A 6,000-nucleotide genomic window follows, 5' to 3' on the forward strand; every position below is an offset into this window, starting at 1 on the left:
TGAGAAGAGGGCAAGTGGGGACTCAGCACCTCGCTCTGACACCCCAGTGGGTTCTCTGCACAGACGGCTCACCCCATGCAGTCCGCACACTTCCTGGCCAGGCAGGCCCCAGGCCAGGCGGGGAGGCAGGTGTCGGCGGCCTCTGACACGCTGGTCCTGGGTGGACTTCGGGGAGGTCGGGGTGAGGGGGATGTGTCCCGTGTAGGTTCCACAGAAGTTTAATGTTTAGTTCAATTTGTGCTGTGCTGTCAGAGTGGCAGCTGAGTAATTAACTGGCCAGTTAGTGAGGGACAAGCTTTCTATTTTATAGAACTCTAGGAGAACAGAGCAATTAATTGTGGGCTTTCTTGGAGATGTCTGGCCCTCAGAAACAGCACAGCTGTTTTCTGGACCTGTGTTGGGCTCACCCTCAAAGATGGGTGCTTTGAGCCAGGTGTGGTGCACACATCTGTAATCCTCGGACTCAGTGAGGCCGAGACAGGACCATCCCAGCCTGTGTGATCTAGCAACTTATCAAGACTTTATCTTAAGATTAAAAAGAAAGAGGGCTGGGAGTGTAGCTCAGCATAAAGGCCCTGGGTTCCACCCCCAGCACTTCCAAAACAAGATGCGCTCCCAGAGCTCGTCCCCGGTTTTATGGCAGGATGCTCCCTGCCTGGAGTCCCTTTACCTGCTTTCATTCACCACTGACTTCACTCCTGGGCCAGGTGAGCAGCCCGTGGGGAAGAAGGGGCCACGGTGCTGAGCAGAGTGGATCTGGGTGTCTGCTCTCTCCACTCGCAGTGCTGACAACCTGGTCCCTGGCGCCACAGGAGCCCCTTGTCCATAACCCTGGCAGCCTGTTTGTTTGTCTAGGCAGATGGAAAACTGCCTGAGCTCACCAGGGGCCCCCGAGTGACAATGTGGCTGGCAGTCTGTTATTGGCTGCCCTGGTTTCCACAGCCAGCGAGCTTGGCGTTGTAAACTCAGCTGAAACGACATGCGTGACGTAAACGTCCTGGTTGCTTTCCACCGCGCTGTTGTCACGGAGCAGCCCTGTCAACCAGCAGGAGTGCTGGGTGTGCTTTGCGTGGATGGGTAGTGCCGGGTCCCTCGCTGCCACCCCTCACTGCACCACCTGTCTGGGTGCCCTGCTGCGCAGGGCCGGTCCAGGCTCCCCGCCCAGAGACCAGCCGGGCCCCCGTGACTGCCTTGCCCTCTGTCCTGTGCCCTGTTTTTTTGGCTCCAGTCAGGTCCTTTATTCACTGTTTTCTTCTCCCCGTGGCGTACACCTTTCCCCATCGGGTGCTCTGTCCATCTCTCCACGTTGAAACCCACTTCAGTAAAGGGTCCCCTTCCACCACCGTGCCGAGAGCTGCTGGGGGCCTGGCTTTGTTCCCGGCCCACACAAAATGAATCCCAGCCAAAACAAACACCAGCTTTGGAGGGACTTAGAACCTAAAGGGAGAGACAAATATTAAACAAGTTCAAGCAAATAAAAATATTATCACAAAGGAAAATAAGTGCCCTTGAAGAAAAGGAACAGGGTGAGGCGGGGAAGGCCGTGGGTGTGCGGGCTGCTGAGTGTGGGTGAACGGTACCCCTGCCCTGCCACCTTGAGAGCAGTGCTCTGCTCAGCCCCTCACGGCCCTCGGCGTGGCCGGCTCCGCAGCCAGATCAGAGCCCTCTCAAGGGCAGTCATCATGGCTCGTCTCTCCAGGCCCACAATGGGCACTTAGAAATGCCGGGCGGTGATTAAGGGCCGTGGGTGGAGTTGGTTTGCCTGAGTCCTTAAGGTGCCTCGATCCCTCCAAAGGACTCAGGGTTTGGGCTGCTAAAGACCCTGCCATGATTGGATATAGAAAGGTACCTCTCCCGGCCTTGAAGGAGAAATACACATTACTACACCTTCGTCTCACCCTTAAGTTTTAAATTTTCTCTTTCATTCTCAAGTAGTAAGTACTAGCCTTATTTACTAAACAAATAAGGGATTCTAAAGAACAGTGAAAATAATTTGCTTCACAGAAGCACAGAAGTTTGTGGATTTCAGGAGAGGTGTTGTCAACGATTTTATGGATTTTTCACTTAATGTGGTAGACTTAGCATTTTTAAAAGCCAAAACCCTTGTTTTACTAAAACACACTAGTTTATCTTTTTCTGTTTATTGTTTTTTGAGCCAGGGTCTCACTACATAGCCCAGGCCTCAAACTCACAGGAATCGTCCCACCTCCGCCTCCTGAGTGCCGGGATCACAGGTGTGTGCCGCCCCACCAGGCAAACGTACTGGCTTGGAGAAAGGGGGTGGAGCTTAACATTTAACATCAGTGTAAGTTTTAAACTCACTGTTCACTGCCTGCTCGTCCCCCACAGGTGGAATGGTGAGCGTTGCTAGACGGTGGGGCCGCTGCAGCCCCTGGTCGTGTCACAGTTGTGTTGGCCCTCGAGTGTCCTGTATGGAAGGCGAGAACAGGAATAGACTTGGCCCTAACTTTCAGGTTAGACTGAAAGGAAAACAGGACCAACCCAGGTGCTGCTTATTTCAGTGAGCGAGCGCATCGGCTCCTGCTCCGTTGCGGCGTCTGCCCCACAGGTGCCGGAAGGACGGCAGCGCACGGGCACCATCGGGTAAACCCTCAGCCAGCTCGCTATGTGTGCAGCCGTTCTGGGCTTTTGGGTGCTTACTCAGTAGAGGAAGCGAGTATCTCAGACACATGCTGGTGTGTCCATTCCATTAGAGAAGAAATTTTCCAAAACACATTTTTAAAAATCAGCACTGTTACTGCTGCTCTGGAAATCAGGCCCTGCTCTGTCTCCCTGGTGGGGATCAGTCCCGAGGTCTGGCTGTGCTCCGCACAGGAAACAGCGGAGAAACTTGGCGCTCAGTTCCTCCTGACCACTCAATTCGGCCTGGCCTTTTCCAGCCTGGGCAGAGACTCCAGAGCCGCCGGTTCCAAGGCTGGGTGCGGTGACGGATGCTGCGTTTCACCACTTCGGTGTGAGGTCTCCCAGCCCCTAGAGGGGAAGTAGATACTGATCACTGCAGACTCCGTCTACCCATCTGCCTTGCAGGATGCTGAAAAGTATCTCGGTGCTCTGGGAGGCAGCCGCTTCCCTGGGTGCCAGACAGGACCCTTGTTTGTTGTTGTTTCTCTTTTGTGGGACCAGCAGTTGAATCCAGGGTTTGTGGTCTGAGTTACATCCCCACATCTTTTTATTTTGAGGTAGGGTCTTGTTATATCACCAAGTTGTCCAGCCTGGGTCTGAACTTGGGATCCTCCTGCCTCAGCCTCCCAGAGTGCAGCCAGGATTATAGGAGGGCTTCACCGTGCCTGGCATCAGGTACTTACTGAGGCTGTCAGCATATTAGTACCCACCGCTGCTGTGCTGTGGTGCTGCTCTGGCTTCCTGAGAACGCACTGCTGAAATCCAGTTTCCTTCACTGTTGATAGTGAGTGTTTAGACATGAGTTCATTTGCAGCCTTGCTATTTCGTCTTGCCACTTACTTTTTTGCTTTTTGTTGGCTAAGGAACTGTGTGCTTGTGTTTACTTCACAACACAGCTGGGTGCAAATGATGTGTCACCTATTGTGGGTGGTTTTCTGTTTGGACAGCACCATGAGTATTTTGGCTGTTTTATCTCTGAATGTTTGTTTTTCACTCTAGAGACAGACTTGAAAAGGGAACAGTGTGGGACCAGCTGTCCTGAAGTTCCCAGCTAGCGTTGCTTCTCGGGGGACACACTAAGTGGCATCAGGAGGACCCGCAGGTCACACGGTGACATCAGTCAGGCCTCTGAGACCAGTTAGACAGCAAGATCCTGGGTCCAGGTGCAGCTTGTGAAAGCGCGGTCTGCATTTTCAACCTCCCATGCCCCCATCAGGCTGTGCGGTGCCCTCCACACGGTTCAGACAGTGCCCCTTAGCTGTGCCAGTGAACATACATCTCCAAGCCTTCCTGTGCTGCTACCTAGGCCAGGATCATTGCAGCGTTTGATAAATTTTGTGAACTAAAGTAACCATGTCTATGTTCCTCTTGTGTTGGGCTGGAGAAGGCAGTTAAACATCCTAAATCTGCAGTAGGGCAGCCCGTCGACACAGATCTTCCACAGGGAGGACACTGGCACTGGGAGATGACTGCCACCTGTGACATCACAGGACACGTACGTGGGCACAGCCCAGGTCGGGACCCTGATAGCACGAGCGCAAGCTGAAACTTAAACGCTCGTCCCTGCACTCCCTGGCTGACGCTGTGGTAATAAGCCCGCGGGACTCGTTACCAGGAGCAGGTGGAACAGCCCGGCCTGGGGATGGCCTTGCTGCTGCAGCGCTGACTGGCTGGCTGGACGCACCCTTACTGTATCAGCAGGTACCGGTTAGCGTCCAGCTCCGGGTCGGCTCACTGACGGGATGTGCTGGGCGGGAGGGGTAGAGTCAAGGACACCGTTCCTTCTCTTAGGGTGCGGAGCGGCTCCTGGATTCCATCTAAGGAAGGTTTCCAAGCAGCATTTGGGGTGACTTGGGGACTTGTCTTAATATTCTCTGCTGTTTTTAGTTAAGTTTTATGTGTTAGAGGGACAAACATAGTTTTCTGAATTTGCTTCTATTTATGTCATATGTAAGACTGAGAGGATGCTATTTGTTTATATGTAAAAGTCCTTTATTCATCGTACCCGGCTGGTCTTACACTTGAGCCGTGGCGGTATGCCCGGCCCGGGTACCCTCCTGGACCCTGTTTAGCTGTAACATCACGCGTGCCTGGGCTCAGGGTGGCTCTGCTCTCACTGAGCTGGCCTCTGTTCAAGTCTGGCCGTGCCCTCCTCTCAGACCCACAGCCTACGTGTCGCGCGCCCCCAGGATCCGCAGGAGTGACAGCAGAGTCACCGGCGGTGCCCTTCACATGGGCTGCCCGCCTCGCCCCACCGCCCCCGCTTGGCATTCAGAGCAGGAATGCTGTAAGCACGACCGCCCGGCGAGGAGGCTATCACAGCACCCGCATTCTGGGAGCAGCCCTCGGTCCCTCCAGCCCTGGAGTGATGAATGCCACCGTCTGTGGGAGAGCCACTCACCGGCGCAGCTCTGAGGCGCCGTTTTGTGCTCTTCAGTCGGTACGGGCGGGCGCAGCGCTAACTTACCTTGGCCGCACCTTTAATTGGGGCACTGGGGGAATTGGACTGGACTCTGACCATCCGGGCCTGGGGGCCCAGATTGCTGCCGGGTCCTCTTCCCTGTCACAGGTGTCCCCTGGGGCAACAAGACTCCTGTGTCACATCGTGCTGCCCAGAGAGCTCGCAGGGTGTTTTTGCTTTGAGCAGTGACGGCTTTCCTTTTCAGTGTGAACGTTAGGCGGGGCCCCGAATGCCGGTCACCTCCTTACAGGCCAGTAACTGAGGCTGCAGGGGCCGTGACCTACCCAGGCTCTCATATGACCTTTGGCAGTGCCCGAGCCTCTGTTGCCTAGCAGCAACTTTGGCACAGATTGGGCACTTCATATTTGTCAAGTAAACGAACAAACCCAGGTCTCCTGGGATTCTTCTGAGTAACAGAGTAGTTCTGCCTTTTTTGGTTTAACCGTCAACCTACCAGATCTGATTCGGGACAGAGACCCCTCCATCTGTTTTCTTGAAACAGTATACAGACTGGTCACCTTGCTGTGTCACCAGCGCCCGCTGGCACATTCAACCCCACGGTCCTGCCTTTCTTTCTTTCCTTTCTGTCCTTCAAGCAGTGGTTCTCAAAGTGTGACCCATGGCACCCACTTCCCTGGGAACCTGTGCAAGTCCTCCTCCTCCCATCCCTCCTCCCCGCAGACCTGTGCAGCTGAAAGCTGGCGCCCAGCAGAGAATCTCCTGTCCTCGGCGCCATAGAGGAGCTGGGTCCTGATTGAGTTCCCTGTGGTGGTGAACAGACCGTGTGAACGCCTAGGGAGGAAACTTCCTAACCCACAGGAGGTGCTCAGCACTAGTGACCCAGTCTATTATTTTTCTTTTCTTTTCTTTTTTTTTTTTTTTTTTTTTTTTTTTTT

The 6,000-nt window shown here is 54.1% G+C and overlaps 1 protein-coding gene and 1 long non-coding RNA gene across 8 annotated transcripts in view; one reads left to right on the forward strand and one right to left on the reverse strand.

The window, feature by feature from the left end:
- Anks1a (ankyrin repeat and sterile alpha motif domain containing 1A) overlaps positions 1-6,000 on the forward strand; it is a 131,255-nt gene that overhangs the window by 91,994 nt on the left and 33,261 nt on the right. The gene's annotated exons all lie outside the window — the stretch shown is intronic.
- Positions 257-5,941, reverse strand: LOC104849049. The gene is made up of 3 exons (XR_776628.3): positions 5,045-5,941; positions 2,323-2,428; positions 257-1,437 (listed from the first exon to the last, which is right to left on the reverse strand). It is a non-coding gene; the product is annotated as an uncharacterized LOC104849049 (long non-coding RNA).

This window comes from Fukomys damarensis, unplaced genomic scaffold, assembly GCF_012274545.1.
Source record: "Fukomys damarensis isolate Sample0158 unplaced genomic scaffold, DMR_v1.0_HiC HiC_scaffold_20, whole genome shotgun sequence".
Lineage (NCBI taxonomy): Eukaryota > Metazoa > Chordata > Mammalia > Rodentia > Bathyergidae > Fukomys > Fukomys damarensis.